Here is a 23,407-nt window from a genome sequence, read left to right on the forward strand (position 1 = left end):
AGGTTAAACAATCTGAGCACTCTGCAACAATTAGCAGCCTGGGGACATACACACACACATCAAATTATAATTAGAAGATTTTCAAACAAATTCGGCACACTGGACCACAGTGTGATCTGCCAACTCATCTCTATGTAAACAACTACTGAGGACTGGATCATAGAGCAAACTGGCAACTCGTGCCCTGGTGGATTCAATTGGTATAATCTGGACAGGTGAGGAATAGGTTGATTTTAAGACGGTTTATTATATCCACCTTTTACTGCAATAAGCCCCACCCAGACAATTCATTTAATTTTATAATCCTCCAGGGCAAGTGTGTTCAGCTAATAAACCATATGAAAAAAGCACACTGGAATACACATCCTACAAAGCAATTAGTTTAGAAAAGTAGACAACAGGTGAATCCCAATTTGACTTATTCTTTATTTTGTAATAAAAACAGAGACTAAAGGGCACCATACACTAGAACGATAGTGCCTGATTTCAGACAATTTTGGGCATTCTGGTCGATATATCGGGTGAAATTGGGCATTTTGGAGGTGTTTCCGATCCGAATTCCCATGATGGTCGGATCGGCTCCCCTAGAACGTTAGTGCTGCACTCGTGATATGTCGGTTTCCGCAGGCATGGCTGGGAACGCATACGATATATATCGCATGCAAAATCTACCAAATCGTATGGAATCGTATGGAACCACTCCCGGGAAGCTCCCAGGAGAGTTCAAGGGAAACCGCCTCCGACTTCAGCCTCAGACATATCGTTCTAGTGTATGGGGCCCTTAAAGCTCGGTACACACTGGGACGATGTGTACTCAGCCGATATGTCGGCCCAGCAGGCTGACATATCAGATCATGAGTACACATTGAGCTATGTAATGAAGGTCAGAGCGACATATCACTCCTTCCTTCATTACACATGCCGCAGTCGCTAGCATTATCACTCAGTAGGCCGTACAGCAGGGCCTACAAGGCAACATCACTAGTGACCGTGGGCATGCGCAATGAGTGATACGCCAGACTTTTCGCTCCAATTCGCACAGAAACGACAAATCCGTCAGATAACATCCCAGTGTGTACCCATCTTAAGACAAACCGGAAACAGACAACTTTCCCATCATGTGACCGCCGCCATATAACACAAGTAGGTCATGCAGAAAACCACAGGGGGAGGGACTGTAGTGTGCTCTGCACCGTGCACGCTACCTCCATCTGTAATAAAGTAAAAGTGCAGGATGTGGAAAATGCATTTGGTGGAGCTGTGAAATGTCTGGTGAGCATAAGAGGAGCATGTGGTCGCATGTTGGGGAGTATGGGAGAATGTGTGCTCATTTCGGAGTAAGTGGGAGGTGTGAGTAGCATATGATGGAGTTTTGGAGCTAATAAACATCACTCATTTAGATTCATGTATGGCTTTGAGGAATGTTTATTTCAAAATGTGCAGATTTTAAATGGTGACCTAACACAAACAAACGCTGTTACGTTCCTTCATGGTTTATCTTATTATAAACCAAGCAGAAAAATACTAAATCATCCCTCTATAATGGACCTCCAAGCAGCAGCATTACAGAGTATAGTTTCTTTTAGCATTGCGGCTCTAATGCTCCCCCTCCCATTCTGCATGAATAAGGAGTGTGAGGCCATCCATCACATCTCTGGAGAGGATCGTGGTGACACTGTCTGGATGTCACCATCACTGTGTCACAGGGTGAGGTGGCAGAAGACATGATACATAGGAAGTGATTGAGATGCAGCAAGCGCTCCCATTATAGCAGTGACAAGGCTGGATCTGGTCTTATCAGCATTTCTCTGCGTTTTTATCCCATCCAGCCTGAGCTCTGGGGCTTCTAGACTTAGCAAAGTGTTCAGTCCTTGCCCTTCGCCTTCATTTTAATTACAATGGGATTTGAAGCAAGTGGATTGATTTGCATAGGCAGATGTTAACACTCGCACTGCCAGAACCTTGTGTTTTTCCACTGGTTTTTTTTTTTTTCCCTCCTTCAGTCCTCTGGCAGATGAACATGAAGGAAAGAAAGATTCTGAAAATATTCACACAAAGGTCACGCATTGATAGAATGATTTGCACTGCCACTAAATTACCTGCTGTTAAATGGGGTGTACAAACGTAGCACAAATTACCTGTGATTGGCCTAGTATATGTAGAGAACTGCAGATCCAACAAGAATTTTCAGACTCAGAACTTCTGTCCCTGCAGATGTGGATCTGGATATGCAAGAAATACACTAACACAGCTAAAGTGCAACTCCCATACTATTTTTACAAAGTCCCAGAAAAACAAACTCACATAGAGCAATTACGAGTGGCTGTTTAGTGTATTCCGTGCAGCTGTTGTGGTCAAACATTGATCAGTGTACTTTGACCACTTGACAGTTTGAGACCTGAGCTGGCAAAGGTCTCAAACAGGTCTTCAGTTCTCAATAGGATGCAAGCGGCTCTTTCCCCGCTCCAATTCCCTATGGATTATTTATTAAGTGCAACTGGTGTTTATGGGGCCCATTTATCATGGATTGCATATTGAATGCGATCTGGGCGGGATCTTACCACTCAGGATAGCATTGCAATATGCAATACTATCGGCTAGATTTATGATCCAACACCCGCAGGGACAGGTGGTCCGAAAGGAGTTAGTCCTTGTGGTGTGCTATGAGGCTTCCGGGGGATCTGCATATGTGCGGTCAGCTCAGACCGTGCTGCACAGAGGCCACTTCTAGGGAGTGTTCCTCTGCTGACTACAAGTGTGATGTGTAGCCCATAGGCTACAATGGGCTACCACCATCTTCAGATGGCGGTAGCTGCGGGGAGCAATAGCATTCCGAGTATTGGTAAATCTGGCAACATCGCATCCTCCAAAGAGAACTATGGAGGATGCGGCTGTGGGCTCAATAGATACCTGCTGCGGTCCCTCCTTCTCACATTCAGCTGTTACTTAATATTTGCGGCTAACTCCTGAAAACAATCTAGCTGCAAATATACTATGATAAATGGGCCCCTCAATCTTATATTTGAGAAGCTCTTAACGGTGACACACACGATGACAAAATCGTTCATTGCACTTTCTTCCCCCATAGGGGTTCACAGTAAAATAAGCACTGTTACTCTCATGTAATTATATGCAGCAGTGCATTGCTGATAATTACATTGCCCCCTTCTTTTACATGATTCCTTCTCACCAAACTAAATGTGATAAACAAGACACTGAGAACATACTGAGCAATATATACCATGATGCCCCATCCCTAAAAACTTTTACACTCCTGCAGATGTATTTTCTCCTCATATCCATGTTTTTGCTGTCTGAAAAGTAGCACTAACATAAAAGTAGGTGGATAACATCCAAAGAGCACTTACAGTTCTGCACATTTGTGAACTTTCCTGAGGGTAAACCTCCGATCCTCACCAGCAAAGAAGATTAGTGGAACATTCTATTCTGCAATTACTTTGGCAGAAATTGGCAGTGGAGACCGGGAGGAGTTACGCGTGTAAGAAACACTTATGTGTGCGCACAATGCTGGAGAGATGCTTCACACTGGGGAGAGGGGTAACAGAACTCTGCACTGCTAGCAGCGCACATATTTAACATAAAGAGAAGGAGGTCAGCAACAGTGACAGCCTTTGCCAGAAAGAGCACAGTTCAAGGGGGAAACCAGTTACTGACATTTTTAAGTGCAAACCCTGCATGTACTCAACAATATGCCCAATTTTTAGTCTCAAGAGCACATTCCAAATATTTTGCAATGCATCAATTTAAGTTTTACAAGTGATTCATGTTTTTAGTGGCTTTTTGCCAAACACCTATTTGCTTTTTCGGAAGCAAAGATGTGCCAAAAATGTATCATTTATTATGTAAAGAAACATCGAAATATTAAAACTGTGCTTATTCTAACAAACCATTAATTTACGTCTGACACAGCGTAACATAGTTTGCCACTGTTTTATCTAATGGCCATTTCTAGGTCTAAACTACCAGGCATAACATTCATGAACTAGAAGTATGTTGAAGCACAATATAAAAACAGTTCTTTCCTAACTGATGCCATTCTGCCTTGTGGTGCCTGTTTTTGCAGACACATGGCAATCTTAGGAACCAGGTTAGTTTTGACTATTATGGAAAAACAAAAACAAAAACCACAACATTTTAAATCCAGATGCAAAATCAAAACCTCAGTTACATTCCCCCAGTGGACTGAATACAGCTCATAAAGATATATGATTTAATAAATAGAGTAATAATATATTAGAGACTTCTATTCAGATTCCTGCTTTGTATTCAGAGATCTTGCTTTTAATTTGAAAAGGGACAATAAAACGGTTTTTGGATAACAATTTCTACAGGTCCAATTGTTCATTATATGAGGCCAAAGATTTCCTTAATGTCTGTGCAGAACCTTATGTACCATACTGACACTTCCACGGAATACAAAGAAAAAAATATATATAAACATAGACTATGTATGGGCCTAAATCAGAGTTGATCGCAGCAGCAAATTTGTTAGCAGTTGGGCAAAACCATGGGGGTCATTCCGAGTTGTTCGCTCGGTAAAAATCTTCGCATCGCAGCGATTTTCCGCTTAATGCGCATGCGCAATGTCCGCACTGCGACTGCGCCAAGTAAATTTGCTATGCACTTAGGAATTTTACTCACGGCATTTTCATCGTTCTGGCGATCGTAATGTGATTGACAGGAAATGGGTGTTACTGGGCGGAAACAGGCCGTTTTATGGGCGTGTGGGAAAAAACGCTACCGTTTCCGGAAAAAACGCAGGAGTGGCCGGAGAAACGGGGGAGTGTCTGGGCGAACGCTGGGTGTGTTTGTGACGTCAAACCAGGAACGACAAGCACTGAAATGATCGCAGATGCCGAGTAAGTCTGGAGCTACTCAGAAACTGCTATGAGGTGTGTAATCGCAATATTGCGAATACTTCGTTCGCAATTTTAAGATGCTAAGATTCACTCCCAGTAGGCGGCGGCTTAGCATGAGCAAATCTGCTAAAATCCGCTTGCGAGCGAACAACTCGGAATGACCCCCCATGTGCACTGCAGGTGGGGCAGATATAACATGTGCAGAGATAGTTAGATTTGGGTGGGGCGTGTTCATACTGAAATCTAAATTGCAGTGTAAAAATAAAGCAGCCAGTATTTACCCTGCACAGAAACAATAGAACCCACCCAAATCTAATTATCTCTGCAAATGTTATATCTGCACCCCCCCCCCCCTGCAGTGCACGTGGTTTTGCCCAACTGCTAATAAATTTGCTGCTGTGATCCAGTCTGAATTATCCCCTTTGCCTTGTGCATGGGATACCAATAATGACTATGCCAGCCCTTAGATCAGTGTTATGTTATAATGTCAACAGCATACAGCAAAGGAAAGGCCTGCCTGTGTTTCATCCATGTGCTGTAATGTTTCTATAAGCAACCAACATCTAAAGAAACAAGAATACAGCTAGTGATGGGGTTATGACGATAAGAAGTTATACCAAAATGCGAAAGATGGTGTCGCTGTGCATGGGAGACAAAGGTGTTGTATCAATCTAACTTGGGACAGCAAACAGTTCACCAACAGGAAAATAAGCTATACCAAGACCACCCCTATGAGGATATACTGTACAGTCTGCGTAAAGTCTCATATTCATTATGCGATCACCTGTGCACGAAAAAAAAAAAAGAGATGCCTCCGTTTGCACTACCTTTTTTCCATATTATCATATGAGTGTGACTCATTGGAACCAGCACTCTAGGCAGCTGAACAAAGAAGTGACCCTATAGTTAATGGCCAGTGCAGAAAGCAAAGTTTCTCTTATCGGAGTGGCTCCATTTGGAATTTCCCAGCAGTGACATGGCTAATCCGAGCAGTGTATGGTTTCAGTAATACCCAATGCTTCTAGCATTATACCCGTGGTCCATAGGGAGATCACAGACGTCCCGGGTTAGGAAGAGGTAGAGGAAATGAGTCTTCCATGTCTAGATTTTGGCTGCATGTGTGTGCTGCACTTTCCCCTACTTGTCAGCTTAAGAGTTATTTTGTGTTGTTGAGAGCGGGAGCTATAATTCTACTTGCCTAGGGAAAGCTAACAAAACACTGTCAGCAGAGACAGCAACACATTCTTGTGAGGGCTCAGCGATCCGTGCCTCGTACTGCACAAAGGCTTTTAGGGGGCGAGAGAGACGGAAAGAGAGAGACAGGAGAAGGAGGGAGGGCTAGAGGGAGCTCTAGTGTTTCCAGGCGGGCGTCCCCTGGGAGCTCACAACCAAGTGTAACTTCAATCAAATGCTGACTTCTCCTGCGGGTGCTCAGCAGGGAACCTGATCTCACCAGCTTAGTGCCTGGCCTACCTCACTCCGCAGCCTTACCCAGACCGGCATTCTCTTGGGGGGTGGGGGGAGGACAACAGGGACAGAACATTTCACTCGCTCCACCTGGTCTTTTATGTATTAACTTTTATTTGCATTGATCTGAGGACTTGGAAGTACTGTCACGGATTTGCGCATTTGACGCAAGTAACTTGCGTTGCAGTTATATTGCGCATCATTATCTGTAGACGGCAAGAGCTAAAGATGATGCAGATGATCTGTAGATGATTTTTAATATATGAGAACGATGACAAGACTGTGCCATTTGTAACAGATCTGAGTCTACGAAGTGTAATCCCGATGTTATGCTGTTTATTCTGATATGAGGATCTGACGCTGTGGAGACAGAGCTGCTACACTACGAATGACGGCAATGATCTAGATGTGCGGCCTCTGCAGTCAGATACGGGGCAAGTATGCATCCCGATTCTTGTAGGAGCTATTTCATTAGCATAGCCCATACTGGAAGCGCACCAATAACGGAACACATCACACTAGGCAGTGTGTCAGCGGGTAGCAACAAAAGACTGTAACCCCCACAGCAAATACTCATTAACCCCTTGCTTGCTCCACTGGAGACTAGCGCCCAGCTGGCTAATACAAGGTTAGAGAGATTAGTTCGCGGCTGGCAGTGCGGGGAGCCCGGCTCGCTGGCAGCATCAGCGCTGTGTACCCGGGACATGCCCCCATATGAGCAGAATGCATGAATGTCGTCCCTGCTAAGCTGCTTTAGTTGTCACTTGGGCAGCCTCAGCCAGACACATCGACTTCTACGTAAAAGCTACAGTACATGCTCCCAAGAGAGCTGGAGGTACTGCTCACCCACTCCTGGGTACGGGCACACAACAGTCATTGATAAAGCCAAACTGGACAACGAAGCCCAATAGCAGCGCATAGCAGGCAGGAGGACCGGACATTACCAACCACAATACTGGGAAATACACACTTTCCTGTAGAGCACCACACAGACAGCTCTGCTGGGCATAGATTGTCTATAGTAATGTATAGTTTGTCTGGTACATAGGGGGTCATTCCGAGTTGTTCGCTCGCAAGCTGCTATTAGCAGCTTTGCACACGCTAAGCCGCCGCCTACTAGGAGTGAATCTTAGCTTATCAAAATTGCGAACGAAAGATTAGCAAAATAGCGAATAGACACCTCTTAGCAGTTTCTGAGTAGCTCCACACTTACTCGGCATCTGCGATCAGTTCAGTGCTTGTCGTTCCTGGTTTGACGACACAAACACACCCAGCGTTCGCCCAGACACTCCTCCGTTTCTCCAGCCACTCCCGCGTTTTCCCCAGAAACGGTAGCGTTTTTTCGCACACACCCATAAAACGGCCAATTTCCGCCCAGAAACACCCACTTCCTGTCAATCACATTACGATCACCAGAACAAAGAAAAAACCTCGTAATGCCGTGAGTAAAAAACCTAACTGCATAGCAAATTTACTTGGCGCAGTCGCACTGCGGACATTGCGCATGCGCATTAGCGACTAATCGCTCCGTTGCGAGAAAAAAATAACGAGCGAACAACTCGGAATGACCCCCATAATGCAATGCGGACTGTTACATAGTTACCACATACAAGATTAATCACACATAGCTGTGTAAATAGTGCAAACATTCAATTTATCATCTTATTTTATATATCTGTTGTTTCAAAGTAGTATACACACACTATATATATATATATATATATATATATATATACATATAATGTATAAAACCATATACAGCCAGTAGTCTTATACTCATAAAAAGGAAGCTGAACTTGCAGGACAAACCCACGTGCATTTCGGGGATGCGGTGATACAAGAACCGGTATACAATAATGCGGTGCAAAGCGCACTTATTCCAGATTTCACACCAAACCGATACATTTCATTTTGTTTGGCTTCCGCCTTTAATTTTAAACCCCTCCCTTTTGCAATGCAAATCAATGTGGCAATTACCATCTAAAAGCTCTGCCGGCCCTAGGTCAATGTAAATTGATCATTGTCCGCCTTCTACAGAATAACACCGGGAGTCTGTGGAGCGTAATGAGATTATCCTGGAAACTGTCTTCTAGATCACAAATTATATTTCATGCTGTCAGGATCTTTTCCTAGCGGACTCCCTTGCATGTCTAATCACAAGGCTCCAAAACTCATTAGTTTAGTAGATGGTGGGGGGACATAATCCTTCATCTGCCACTAGCACTGAAGTGACTGCAGCAAGGAAGGGGTTAATCCCTGAGAAGAGATCCTCTCCTCTTTAATTCATAGGCTATACATGCTCCATCTGTCTCCAACCTGCCACCCCCTAGCCTGAACCCACTGTACGCAGCCACGGCATTTGCAGACGCTATAAAACTAAATCAGGTATTTTATGCAGCATTGTAAACGGCCTGTAGAGACAATTTTCATATCAGCAAGCAAATTTGTACGTGCTGGCTGCCCGATGTGGTGTTTTATTCTGCCAGATCTGAAAATGACTAGTCCCACATTTGTGGGGTTTAGCATCCATCATGTATATGTTTTTAATACAAGCGACCCCCAACAGGCCAGGACAACTTTTTGTTAATTTGGAACGTACTTTTTCTTTTGAGTCAGGAAACTGTATTACTTCTCAAAAGTTGCCTCATAAATCCACACATCATGCATCTGTCAGAAACTGGATTCCAAATTAAGCATGTTCTGAGGAAGTTCTGCTTAAATTGTTTTAAACAACATGTAGACAATATGTGGCCCTCTAAGTAGCTGAGCATGCTGGGTGCTATAGTTCCACACAATAGCCTTCCCTTCTAAAGTTATATGCCTACACTCTAAATTCAATCTTCCTTACAAAAAATAAAATCATTAGCTGTCAATATAAAAAATAAAGCGCCCTTCAATAACCCACTTGGCTGAAAATGCAGTCAAAATTTATTACATGTGACATTGTCCAAAGATGTCTGGTTAATATAATGTCAACATTTCTGAAATTATACATAACCTACACACTGACATCTCAATATATAACATCTGAAGAGGAAGGCCTGGATAGTAAAGGGTTGTTTTATTGAAATCAATAAGACAATACTTAGAGAATCTACAATGTGAGGGACATTCAACAAAACCTATACCTATCATTATTATTATTATTATTATTATATAATATCTATATGTATTAGTAAATGTGTACATACCGTACAGAAAAGAAGCCTATTTTTCAATCCTTGCACAAAGAATTCAATATCTAGAAATAACACACAGAAGACAAATTAGTACATGTGTCCCTATAAATACTTGTAAGACAATTAGTATATAGAATGTCAAATGAAACCTCTTAAACCTGCACATTGGTAAATGAGGAAATCCTGAAAATAAAACAATCTTAGCCTAATCATTATACTGGTGTACCAACTGTGCGTACACACACACACACACACACACACACACATATAGTATACGTAGCTTTGTTTATTGGAATATTTTCTTCACAATTACACGTTTAAGACATAATTATGGAGTGCAGATCTCTCCAGGCTTTTTTTCTGGCCTGATAAAAATTGCACATAAACGAGCAGACTTCTAATGCAACTACACAAATCATTCCGTGCAGGCTCCACATAATTGCTCAGGAATCATTCTGCACAGCTCTGATTGTCAGGAAGAGGCTGTTTTGCACTGCAGAGAAGAGAGGCCTATTTGTGCCACGTAATGCACTAATCCCATCACTCATCCAGGGTAGGAAACTGCTATGAGAACAGCACTTACTAGAACATGGAACAGAAAAAAAAAATAAAACCACAAAAAATATGGCATATAATAATGGACCATTTAAGAAAAATATATATATTTTATGATACCAGATAGCACAATCAAATCTCATCAAGGTACCACTTAAGTTAACCACCCCAGCACCTTCAAAAAGGAGCAGTTGATCAAACATGATAGGTAGAAATAGGTATATAACAGCAAATTGTTAACACTTATAGCTTTTTCGTTAAACCAAACAATATATGTAATGCTCTAGCATAATATACCCTTAGATTATACATAGAAGACAGAACAGACTTAAATGGTAAGTGCATTCTACAACCCAACTTAATTTGTTCATTTTTCATTTTTTATAAAAGATATGTTGTGACCAATATTCTAGTACTCCACATTATTACTTAAAAGTATTCATATCGTATTTACCTGACTTATGTAGATACCATGTGGGGGAACACTGGGTATATAATGGAGCCATAAGGTTCTCTGTGCCCATGATTTATGTCACTAGCTTCAAATGAAATTATATGGACCTGTATTTAATGTTTCAGCCACAAAAATGGCAGCATGACTGTGTGCAAGTGACTGGTATTTTACAAAGAACCTGTCAACAGGTATAGTGCAACTGTAAATTGAATTACATAGCTGGGCCTGCTGAACATAGGAAGTGTGGAATGCAGACGCTAACATTTGAGCCGGAGGATTCAGTTTAAGCTTACTTTTGCACAGCAGAGCTGGTGCCTCGGGACAAACATGTGGGTAGGAGAGACCAACACATGCATAGTCCAAGCACCAAGTGCAGACCATAGGCAGGGTGTGCCAAACAATCAAGCTATGTAGCAACATCGATAAAATGCATCACAGCACTTTCTGACATGTCTCATTTAAAGCCAATCTTATTTTTGTGAACCTTACCCCCCCCCCCCAATAAAAGAAAAGAAAAAAAAAAACAGATGTGCTAGGCTAAAAACTTGCTTAGAATCTGAAGTGTATATGCAATCAACAGAACAATTGCACATACTCAATTCAGGAACAATACACCTTCAACTGCAGCTAGAGTAGCATAGTCATATGGGTGGCAGATAAGAATAATGTTTGAGGGGATATTTATCAAATCTTGGAGAGAGATACAATTGTGAGAGATAAAGTACCAATCAGCTCCTGTTATTTTCCAAACAGCCTGTAAAATATAAGCTAGAAGCTGATTGGCTATTATTTTAACTCTCACAATTGTATCTCTCTCTCTGAGTTTTGGCAAATCCCCCCCCCCCTTAGATTTAAAAGTCCCAGCAAACTAATACAAATTAAAAAAGTTCCTTAGTATCTCTCACGTGTCTGAAATTGGAGGAAAGAAACTATATAAAAGTACTTTATATCCATAATTAGACATGTAGAACTAAACTTAGTTGAGCTGGAAAGGAAACAATTAACTATTATTTCCTTGGTTTGTCAAAACATAAAAAACTGAACATGGGGGGTCATTCTGACCCATTCACACGCTGCTGTTTGTCGCAGCGGTGCAAATGGGTCGGTTCTGTGCATGTGCGCTAGCCGCAATGCGCACACGCATTGTTGCCCGGCGACTGTCGTCGCTGGGCAACGACAAGAATACCGAAGAAAGCGATCGCTACCGCGATCGCAAGAAGAGTGACAGGTGGAAGGCATTCCAGGGTGTCAACAGAACGTTTTCTGGGAGTGGAGCAGCGAACGCAGGCGTGTCCAGGTGTTTGGAGGGCGGATGTCTGACGTCAATTCCGAGACCTTCATCGCTGGATCCATCGCACAGGGTAAGTAACTGCAGGGCTAGTCTCGTTTTACACAAAACTTTTTTAGCATAGCAGGGCTGCACAAGCGATCGCAGCCTTGCTATGCTAAAAAACACTACCCTATAGGCAGCGGCTAGTTGATCGCACGAGCAGCAAAAAGTTGCTACGTGCGATCAACTCGGAATGAACCCCATGGTCCTCACAGCAACCAGTCCTTGAGTCACAAGACATGTAAAGTAAATGTACAGTGGGCCTAATTCAGACCTGATCGCTAGCAGGCGATTTTTGCACTGCTGCGATCAGATAGTCACAGCTTACTGGGGGAGTGTATTTTAGCTGTGCAAGTGTGCGAACTCGTGTAGCAGAGCTGTACAAACAAATCTTGTGCAGTCTCTGCGCAGCCCAGGAATTACTCAGCCGCTGTGATCACTTCAGCCTGTCTGGGACCGGAAATGACGTCAGGAACCCTCCCTGCAAACGCTTGGACACGCCTGCGTTTTTCCAACCACTCCCTGAAAACGGTCAGTTGCCACCCACAAACGCCTTCTTCCTGTCAATCTCCTTGCTATCACCGTGTGAATGCATTCTTCGCACAAAGCCATCGCTGAGCGGCGTTCCACATTGTACCCATGCGACACACCTGAGCATTGTAGTGCAAACGCATGCGCAGTTTAGACCTGATCGCAGGCTGTGCGAAAACGCAGCCTAGCAATCAGGTCTGAATTACCCCCAGTATACTTTAATATGTAACCAATAAGTTAAATGAACAGATTATAATGTTGCAACAAGGTAATAGAGTAGTCCAATTCCAATGTACAATAGTGACGGACTGCTGAGATGTGCATGCCTGGTTTTAGGGCTGTGCTTGCCATACAAGTTTTGTATAAATAACATTGGGTTGTATATGTAGTGCCAGAGAAGGACAACTTGTGTCTCGTCACTTCCAAATTAACTACAAGTATCAGCATGCCTTATCACCTGTAGTTTGCCACTACATGTTAGTCCTTCAACAGATGGTGAGCTCCTAAATTGCCTTTAGTCTGGTCTAAGGAGAAAGCCAGGGCTTGCTGCATGTTTGTGTGGCAGGAATTAAGGCTGTATATGGAGATTAATAATATTGTTTTTATTATACACACACATAATTGCATGCGGCCCCATATGACCCCTCTGGTTTATTGTGAAATGGGGTTTAGGAAGTGCCCTGCTACTTTCCTCCGGCTTCCCGGCAATGGTTAGCAATGTTCTGCTCTCGCAGAGCCGTCCTGCTGCTTAGGGAAGGAAAAAAAACCTCTCCATTAGAGACGTCTGCTGGCTGAGGCTTCATCGGGAATTTCAATCATCTGCCTACTCCCGCCTCTACCAGCGCTATAGCATGGGGAGGGGGGTGCACAAGTCACAGACGATTACAGGGTGTGATAGCTCTCACATAGGAAACGTTACAAGGTGCAGAGGCCGGACAAGGGTGTGAAGCCGTAGAGGAAGAGGTGTGTGAACGAGGTGTGCGTCTGGGATTTTGGGTTGATAAATGCGTGCGGCTGTAACTGCAGTACCCAGGCTGCAAAATGTGCGCAAGACAGTAAATGCAACGTTTAATATTATACGACAAATGTATACAGCCTGCAGCTTTCCATACAACCTATGGGCTGTTAGGGCTTGATGGCACTTGTAGTTCCGCGAGTAATGCAGAGCCACATTCCTGCTGTGTACATTCCAATTAAGACCTCGTGTATTTTATGTTGATTTGCTATGCAGTCTGCTGGTTTCAATGGTACTGCGTACTACAGCATAGAATAGATGGGGACTGATCATTAGGATATAAGGGCCAAAACTCTGCTGCTTATTGGTCACATCGGGATGGATGTCCCCTACAGGAAAGTGCGCTGCGGAGACAGTACGGCACAGCTATCCTCCTTCCTCAGGTGCTGCCAATCATCTGTCCATTAGCAGCATGGAAGTACTCATGTCACCGTCTATGCGCAGGGAGAGAGATCCTACGGCCCGCACACATTATCAGCGAGCATAATGATTAGTCTGTCATTGCAAATATCGGGGGGAAAAGAGGGTCAGTCCTAGGACAAGAATGTGCGTAAATGAAATATGTATTATATGAACAATAAAAGGGTATGAGCACATACACAGGGGCGACACGGGCTCTGTAACCCCGGCAGTGCTGCACACACACAGGGGCGACACGGGCTCTGTAACCCCGGCAGTGCTGCACACACACAGGGGCGACACGGGCTCTGTAACCCGGCAATGCTGCACTGAAGAGGTAAATAACAGCACAGCTTATCCGGCGCTACGGTGCATGTTCAGACATGTATTACACATTTCTCATTTGGGTTCTTATTGCAGCTCGTAAATACCCATTTACAAAGCTCGTCTGCCTCTTGGATAAAATGTGAGAGCCATTTATTCTATCAGAGAGAAAGTTATATTGATTGCTTAATATCGGAGCGAAATGCAATTTAAATAAAGCAGACAGGCTGATCTGTAAAATATACCATAACTACACCCCTCCACCCCCCATACACATATACATATTCTCAAGCCAAGTACAAAGGAGACGGGGAGAATGCAAACACAAGATGATGTTATGAAAACAAACATAAGAGGAATGCGAGATGGTTTGTGTGATGGGTGCCAGGCCTCTGTGTGTTATCGGTGTGTGTGTGTGTGTGTGTGTGTGTGTACAGCAAACACACAGCACAAGACTGGAGGACCCACTTCAGGGCCTGGTTATTCTCCTTTATTCCCAAACCTTTCCGTGGACCTCTTATAATTAGCTAAGGGGGCAGGGAGGGGGTGAATGTATCAGCACTGCAACACGGCCCATCGCAGTCTCCGGCTCTGAGCATCTCTGCGCTCGCAGGATGCAGCCCCAGCCACCAGCACGGACCACTCCACAAATCCCCGGGCTGCAATTACCGTAAGAAGCACAGACAGCGTACAGCCAAAGTGCACCACATGGGGAATATATCCATTTATTACACGGCCGATACAAAGTAACCCTGCAAGAGCCGTTACACTGCACAGATGCTGGCGATATTACATTATATCACGGTACACGCGCAGGCCTTGCACAAGTAACTAATAAAAGTAACTATGTGCAGAATGCCCTCCATTGCTCGGCCGCCTCCTGCCATTACACGCCGTCTATCCCGCGTTATGCCAGCTGCGGATTTATTGGAGAGTCAGCCAGAGCAGTAATCTGCGGGATTAGGTGAAAACCGGACCGGACTAAATTCCGGAATGCCGGACCGGATCAGCTCCCTGCAGCGACCTCTGCCACTGGGGAGCTGTGAAAGCGTAATCTGCTCGCAAAACACCCCAACGAGCACATCGTGTACTTGTAAACGCTGGCCAGTCTGAATTAACCTCACAAAGAGGAAAGTTATAGATTGCAGATATCTGGTTAGCTGGGCCACATATACAACTGCAACCTGGAAAAAGCAAAATCTAGATTACGAAGGATAATACATAAAAAGCAAATGTCTCCGCTTGTATCTAAGCAATATTAGAAATGTGACTGTATTCTACATAGTTACCTATGTAACCCCCCAGGCACATGTTCATGCAGCGCTGAAGGTGACTATGGATGTGACTAGGGTGTAGAAGTCTGGCTCCCATGCTCCAGGTAGGATTAGCACTAGAATATTTATTTTGCCTTTTATCCTGACATTGTGCCCGCTGTCTGCGTGTCGCCCACGCGAATACGATCTTTCAGAGTGACTGAAATGCCAGTTTGGCCACCTAGGGGTTAAGCACGGAGTAATCTCACAAGACCTGCTCTGCTAGCTGCTGCTCTCTAATCCCCAGCTGCTGAGAGATCGCTGATTGCAGGGATACGGTGTGGAGATAGCAGTGCAATCCTGCAATTAGGCAGCAGAATAGCTAATGGGCTGTGCAAGTCATTGATCCAGAGAATACTTCCTAATTAACTCTCTGTCACCTATTTGTGACAGCGACTCAACATGCAGCTCGCACATGTCCCCTTTCCTGGCACCCCATCTAAGAGGGGCTTCCCGCTGGAGAGAAGGGGTTCAGCCTTTTATCAACCCTTTAAGTCTGGAGAGTAACCCTATTAACACCCACAGCACCTCATTACCCCGAGGGTGGTATGAGTGAGCCCGGGATTTTGTGCCGTGGTTAGAGGAGAGGAGCGCAGACAGAGATGGGAGGACGTGACAGGCATTCACATGGAAAGATAAACATAGTCCGTGTGCAAGCTGGAGCGCTCATACTAGTATTTACAGCGTAACCGCATCAATTTATATATATACACGCCTGTGTACGTCCGGTATTAGCGATCGGAAGGTTGGAAACTTCCCTCTGGCTCAGAATCGGTTATTTCCAGGGGGTTCTGTATAACAACGTTTTTATATATTCTGGTTTAGGAAAGAGAAAGTGTGCGCAGCCGAAGGGCGCTGTAGAGTTACCGCCAGGAGCACCCAGCAGACACGGTGCAGTGCGAAGAGGTGAGGAGCTGGGTTACGACCACCCCCACTAACTAATGAAGTGCATTGGAAGAGGTTAATCAAGCGAATGTGCTAATCGATTGATAACAAGGTGGAAATGCCAGCGGCCCGCAGCTGCACGTATTATCTCCGCCAATAATCCCCCGAATGCACACACAGGGGAGCAGGAAGGGTGTGAGAGAAAGACACGGTTGTCCTTGAGACACACGTGTGGCAGAAGTGTGTGTAAACATAGAGAAAGCAGCGCAATAGCTTTATGTACTGAGGGGCGCAGTCTGACGGGGGGAGGGATTCCTCCAGCTGTAAGAACAGCAATTACAAGCCAGTGAACCATTACAATCTGATTAAACCTCGATTAATCATTTCCCTGCCAGTGACTGAAGCACAAAGAACGTATCGTATGCAACAAAACTGATATATAATGCTGTGGGTATTTGCATTATAGAAACCATAGTGGTCTATTCAATTAGTTGTCCCTTCCCCCTCCACCCAGGAGTAAGTGCAGCTGGATGTCACACGGTACCACTGGATTTGCAGAATTTTGTTTCGCAACCCTATAAGGTAACATACAAAATCAGCAGGTCGGGGGTGAGATTGGGCCACGAGGGGACAAGTTCTGCTATTTCTGGCGTTTATACGCTGTTGCAATGACAGCTCACCCTCTGTGGCCCAACTGAACTGGCCCCAAAGTATGTTTATAGGGAGACTGTAAATATAATTATCTATCCTAGCTATTCCAAAGATTTGCCTTTACGGACCCAAAAAGTGAATATTTTAAAGGGGATCAGTATGAGATCCCAACGGTCAGGAGACAGATGCCAGGATCCCGGTGACAAGCTCAGCGTGTCCCCTGGCAGGCTCGCTTCGGTCGCCACAGGGTTCTATTCCCCCTTGAGTAGTGGCATGGACCACCACCCAAGTGGGGGAACTAGCCGTCAGTCGGGACTCCGACCACCGTTATTCCAACGTTGGAATCCTGACCGCCGGGTTCTCGAGCGATAGGTTAATTTACTGCCTCCCTTTTAAAGATCTCCTCATTATTACGAGATAAATAATTGGCACCACCTGTGAATCTCTTAAAATATTTCAGCTAGCAGAGGAGATTTGGAAAACATTCACTGTCAGGGCCCCTGTGAACACTTGTCTTAAGGCCAGTACACACTACAGAGATGTGTGTCGAGCGATCTGTCACAGACCGCTCAGCACAATGTGTGCTGAGCGAGGTGGGGGACACGAGGGGCCACTCATTTCACCCAGCGGACCATTTCACCCATGCAGACAAATCTAGTGCCGGCGACAGCGATGCACACTATAGCTGGGGGCATACATACGAAAGATCCATGCTTAAAATCTAATGGGCCCTACACATTAAAAGATCCGCCGCCGAGCAGCCTGACGGCGGATACGGCCGACGGGCGACCCGGCGGCGGGGGGCAGTGATGGGGGGAGTGAAGTTACTTCACTCCCTTCGTCACATGGCTCCATAGAACTGCAGGCAAATATGTACGAGAACGTCCATATTGGCCTGCATGCACAGCCGACGGGGCACCTGCGAGGAACGAGCGCGGGGCTGTGCATTGTTCATCGCTGGTGCCTCCACACTGCAGGATATGAACGGGATCTCGTTCATTAATGAACGAGATCGTTCATATCTTGCAGTCAAATCGCCCAGTGTGTAGGGCCTATAAGCAATCTAGTCAGATTGCTTAAATTTTAAGAACGGATGTATCTGTGTAACATACTTACTTGCCTACTTTTGAAAAGTAGTTTCAGGGAGATTATAGGAGCGTCATTGAGGGTGCGCGTCATGTTCCGCCTAAAGGGGCGTGTCTATCTCCACCCATGGGCGTATCCAGTGGCGGAACTAGCAAGCGGTGGGCCCAGGTGCAACAAAATGCTTTGGGCCCCTCCCCCACCTCATCCCATCCAAGTCCACCCCCTTACCCCTGGAGAGGATCTGGTGAGGGGGACCTGCTTACGGCCAAAGAAATGGATACCTAGCAACAGTGCCGTAACTAGACATTTTAGTGTTGTGTGCAAGAAACGGCATTGGCGCCCCATATATATAGGGGCAGTGTACGCCGTAGGCGCGTGCAAAAAACATAGGGGGCGTGGCTTCATGGGGAAGGGGGTGTGGCCACAAAATAATACCAATTCATATTACGCTGCACAGTAGTCTCCATTATTCAAATTACGCCGCACAGTAGCACCACTACACCAGGTAGAGCACCTTTTACACATTGCGGCAGACAGCGTCCCCTTTTTTACACATTACGGCAGACAGTGTCCCCTTTTTTACACATTACGGCAGACAGCGTCCCCTTTACATATTACGGCAGACAGGGTCCCCCTTTTTACACATAACGACAGACAGCGTCCCCCTTTTTACACATAACGACAGACAGCGTCCCCCTTTTTACACATTACGGCAGACAGCGTCCTCTTTTTACACATTACGGCAGACAGCGTCCCCCTTTTTACACATTACGGCAGACAGCATCCTCTTTTTACACATTACGGCAGAGTGCCCTTTTTTTACACATTACGGCAGACAGCGTCCCCCTTTTTACACATTACGGCAGACAGCGTCCCCCTTTTTACAGATAAAGAAAGAAAGAATAGATTATACGTACAAGCTCCTCGGTGCAGGCAGATGATGATCCCGGGCAGGGGAGAAGGAGGAGGAGGGAGGGGGACTGGAGCCGCAGCAGCGCAATGTGATTGGTGGAGGCGCTGCTGCAGCTGCCCCTCTCCTTCCATATAGGCTGCCCGCCGCCGCTGTGATTAGGGGGGGTGAGGGGCGCATCCCAGCATTCAGGAGGTTAGGCCAGTATGATGGATAGATGAAAACTAAACCATTATAACACAGAAGTACTCCCAGAGCTGCTCACTTACCAGCCCAGCCTGCCCTGCCGGGACCAGGCACTTCCCCAGCTGTGGCATGGGTGACCCATGATGAATAACACACAGGACACCAGGGGACAGTGGTGTAATACAGCCCAGGAAACACATGGCACCTCACCTGCACCCATTGCACATAGGTCACCATATTCAACATATCTGTAGCACCACGTTACCAGGGGAAGCCACTCCCCCATTAGCACCCTCATGAGTCCCAGGGGCTGTCTGAAACTGCTGTTATCACTTACTGGGAAGGCCTCCCTTCTTTATTCTCTCTAGCAGCCGGGAACCGCTCTGCCATTCTGCCCTCCGCTGCTCCCTTTCTTCCGCCTGTCTCTCTCTCACTTCGGCTGCCACACACAGCTACAGCAAGCCACGCCCCCCCCTAACATACCCGGCAGCGCTGTCACTCATACGCTAGAGCCCGGCTCCCATCCTCTCCTTTGCGCACCGCTACTTCAATCAATCAAAGCGCACAGTCCCGCCTCCCACCGTGACTACAGAAGGCTGCATGCTGTCAGGCTCCGCCCCCAGCACTCTTGGACAGGCGCATGCGCAGTCTGCTGTACCACGTAGTGCATATGAAAACCGTGAGGATCCGGAAGATTTGCAGGGCAGCGGGAGGCTCAATTAAAAAACGGGAGCCTCCCGCTGAATGCGGGAGGGTAGGCAAGTATGGTGTGTACCCCCTTAACATATAAGTGCAAATAACAATTGTCTAGAGGTTTAACTAAACCAATCTACTACCTAGCTCTACCCTCCCTCTTTCCATGAAACCAGTAGCAGTTTCTTTTATAACACACTGTAAACACATCCTGAGTCTGTGGCTGCAATCCGTACACAGCAGTCCCCGAAGACAGACATAGGCGATCACACAGACATTAGAATAACAGCAGGAAGGAACTTTCCCAATATGTTACACTTCTATTCTGTGTAAATCCAGACATGTATGTGAGCGCAGTATGCAGGAGCTAATCACATGCCACCATTCATAGATTTGTAGAACAATGAGAGCCCAGCCTAGAATTATTATCCACTTCGCTAAGTGACTTTGAAGATAACAAGGTATCATGTCCACAAAGATAAATGATGAACTAGTTGTACCACAGTCCCTTCTGTCACTCTGATAGATAGGTGGTTGGTTATTTGCTTATCATCAGAAGACTGATAAGAGGAGAATCAGGCCCCATCCCCCCCTGCACGCCAAACATGCTGAGTGGTAAAAGCCAGGTCCTCAAGTACAACCAAACAAGTCACATTTTGTGGATTTTTTTATTCATGCACAGGTGAGAATTTATTTTACTGCGTATCAGTAAATATCCCACCAAGGGTTTCCCAAACTTGGAGTCCCAATTAACAATGAGACATAACACTTCAGCACTCACTGAAGGGTTTATGCCCTCCTTTCAGTATTTTACAGTGGTAAGCATAGCGGGGATCCGTTCAATTTGCCGGCTGTTGGGATCCTGACACTCAGGATACCGATGCCAGAATCAGACACTCGGCTTTGCCGCCAGCTGGAATACTGGCGCACAGGGGCTATTTCCACTCGTGGGTGTTTACGACACCCATAGAGCAGGAACAGAACCTGTGGCGAGCCCGTAGCGCGGAGAGCGCAGCTTGCCTGCAAGACCTGCACCACTCGTCCTGCGCTGGCATTCTACCAGACGGGATATCGCTGTCGGGATATTGACAGTTGGCATCCCGCCAGGCGGGATTAGGCATGTTGTTCGCTTAGCACTGCCTGTCACAGTACAGTTTACGCCATTTATGGATGGTGGTAGCCATGCAGTCACCAGTGCCAGTAATGGGGATCCAGCAATAACCTTTGCGGCTTCAACGAAGACTCCCAGGCATTGCTGGGTCCCCACAGGTTGAAAGTGTCATGCGCATGACTCAGGGGCCCATCACTGGCAGCAGTAGGCTGCAGGCAACAGAGCGGAGGAGGCCATTAAAGGGGAAGGGTGGGATGACACTGGCCAGAGAGGTAAGTAATATTAAATATCAACAGCATATTCATTATTAGCACTGCAATATTAAATATGTCGCTGGTAAGAAGCAGCGCCGACTACCTTGTGCAGGGGGTAAGGGGGGAGACCGCTAAGCCCATATAAACATACATGTGTAGATGTATGTAATATGTGTTGGCGTGTGTCCAGATAGGCAGTGGCCCTGTATACCACAGCTACCGTGCAGAACCCAGGACTCAGCATTAGGCTTCCCTCTCCTAAGTCCACCCCCAAGACTCCTGTGAAATTAGCCAATGAGAGTCTGGGGGCGGGCTTAGGATAGGGAAGACTAATAGCGAGTCCCGGTTTCTACATGGTGTGGTATACAGTGCCACTGCCAATCCAGACACATGCCAGCACGTATATTACATACATCTACACATGTATATTTATTTGGGCTTAGCGGCTCCCCCCCTGCACAAGGTAGTTGGTGCTGCAGCCGCCACTGGTAATAAGTACCATTGTTAAATGGGGTCCTTTGTCCTCAAGGCACCCTAACAGTCCAAGTAATAAGTTTGTCAATGCTACCCCTTTCACATCTCCAATGCCGGATCCCACCCAGGAATTGGAAACGGGTTCTTTCTGGGTGGGATCTGGCATTGGACCCTAACAGCAGGCTTCCCAACCAAGCAAAATGCAGAGTCGGGTTGCCATAGCGGCAAGGGGCAAAGCCGGCAACGGGGGAGGAGGCAGCACTGGGAGATGGGCTCATCTCCGCACCGCCTCTCCCTATGTAGTGAACGGGTCCCAGGTCGCATGGACCTGGCAACCCGTTCACACTGCCACTGACCCAGTATTCAGGCGACCCGAGAATTCTCCATGGCCCCTTTCACATCACACAGTGACCCGTGTCGAACCGACAAAATATACCGGGTCGATACCAGGTTATTTGTGCAATGTGAAAGGGGTATGCTTGTGTGGGTGTAGTATGGTTTGCCGGCAGTCGGGGTCCCGGCGACCAGCATACCGGCGCCGGAATCCCGACCGCCGGCATACCGACAGCTGGGCAAGCGCAAACGAGGCCCTTGCAGGCTCACTGCGCTCGCCACGCTACGCGCGCCACACTATCTATTCTCCCTCCAGGGGGGTCATGGACACCCAAGAGGGAGAAAAGATGTCTGTATGCCGGCGGTCTGGATTCCGACGCCGGTATGGTGGTTGCCGGGAGGCCGGCCGCCAGCAACCTGAAGACCACCCCCTTGCGTACATATGGTGTAATCAAGCTGATGTAAAGTCACCTGTGTTAAGCATTGATAGCCTCAAAACCTGAACTGTGAAGGTGCTTGAAGTTTGAGAACCACTCCTATGGTTAACGCGAGTGCCTATTTTTTGACAGGGTGATTCTCTGCCTCCACTAATGCGTGCATAGGCCGAGTTCCACGCATGTGCAGTATGCGTGCTGCATCTGAACCTGGAATCAAAGCGAGCTATCGCTTGGCCTCCAGACTTTTATCAGAGCCTGTGTCCAGGGGAGTGAAAAATAAGAATTTACTTACCGATAATTCTATTTCTCGGAGTCCGTAGTGGATGCTGGGGTTCCTGAAAGGACCATGGGGATAGCGGCTCCGCAGGAGACAGGGCACAAAAAGTAAAGCTTTCCGATCAGGTGGTGTGCACTGGCTCCTCCCCCTATGACCCTCCTCCAAGCCTCAGTTAGGTACTGTGCCCGGACGAGCGTACACAATAAGGGAGGAATTTTGAATCCCGGGTAAGACTCATACCAGCCACACCAATCACACCGTACAACTTGTGATCTAAACCCAGTTAACAGTATGATAACAGAGGAGCCTCTGAAAGATGGCTCCCTACAACAATAACCCGAATTAGTTAACAATAACTATGTACAATTATTGCAGATAATCCGCACTTGGGATGGGCGCCCAGCATCCACTACGGACTCCGAGAAATAGAATTATCGGTAAGTAAATTCTTATTTTCTCTATCGTCCTAGTGGATGCTGGGGTTCCTGAAAGGACCATGGGGATTATACCAAAGCTCCCAAACGGGCGGGAGAGTGCGGATGACTCTGCAGCACCGAATGAGAGAACTCCAGGTCCTCCTTAGCCAGAGTATCAAATTTGTAAAATTTTACAAACGTGTTCTCCCCTGACCACGTAGCTGCTCGGCAAAGTTGTAATGCCGAG

At 46.2% G+C, this 23,407-nt stretch overlaps 1 protein-coding gene across 2 annotated transcripts in view; it reads right to left on the minus strand.

The window, feature by feature from the left end:
- The window catches only part of BCOR (BCL6 corepressor), a 189,360-nt gene that overhangs the window by 158,372 nt on the left and 7,581 nt on the right, over positions 1-23,407 (minus strand). The window contains exon 2 of one of the 2 annotated variants that reach the window (XM_063955580.1): positions 9,539-9,588. The exons of the other annotated variant lie outside the window; for it this stretch is intronic. The gene's annotated coding sequence lies outside the window, so the exon portion shown is untranslated. The remainder of the gene's footprint in view (positions 1-9,538; positions 9,589-23,407) is intronic. 2 annotated transcript variants of the gene reach the window in all.

The sequence above is a fragment of the Pseudophryne corroboree genome, chromosome 2 (genome assembly GCF_028390025.1).
Source record: "Pseudophryne corroboree isolate aPseCor3 chromosome 2, aPseCor3.hap2, whole genome shotgun sequence".
Taxonomy (NCBI): domain Eukaryota; kingdom Metazoa; phylum Chordata; class Amphibia; order Anura; family Myobatrachidae; genus Pseudophryne; species Pseudophryne corroboree.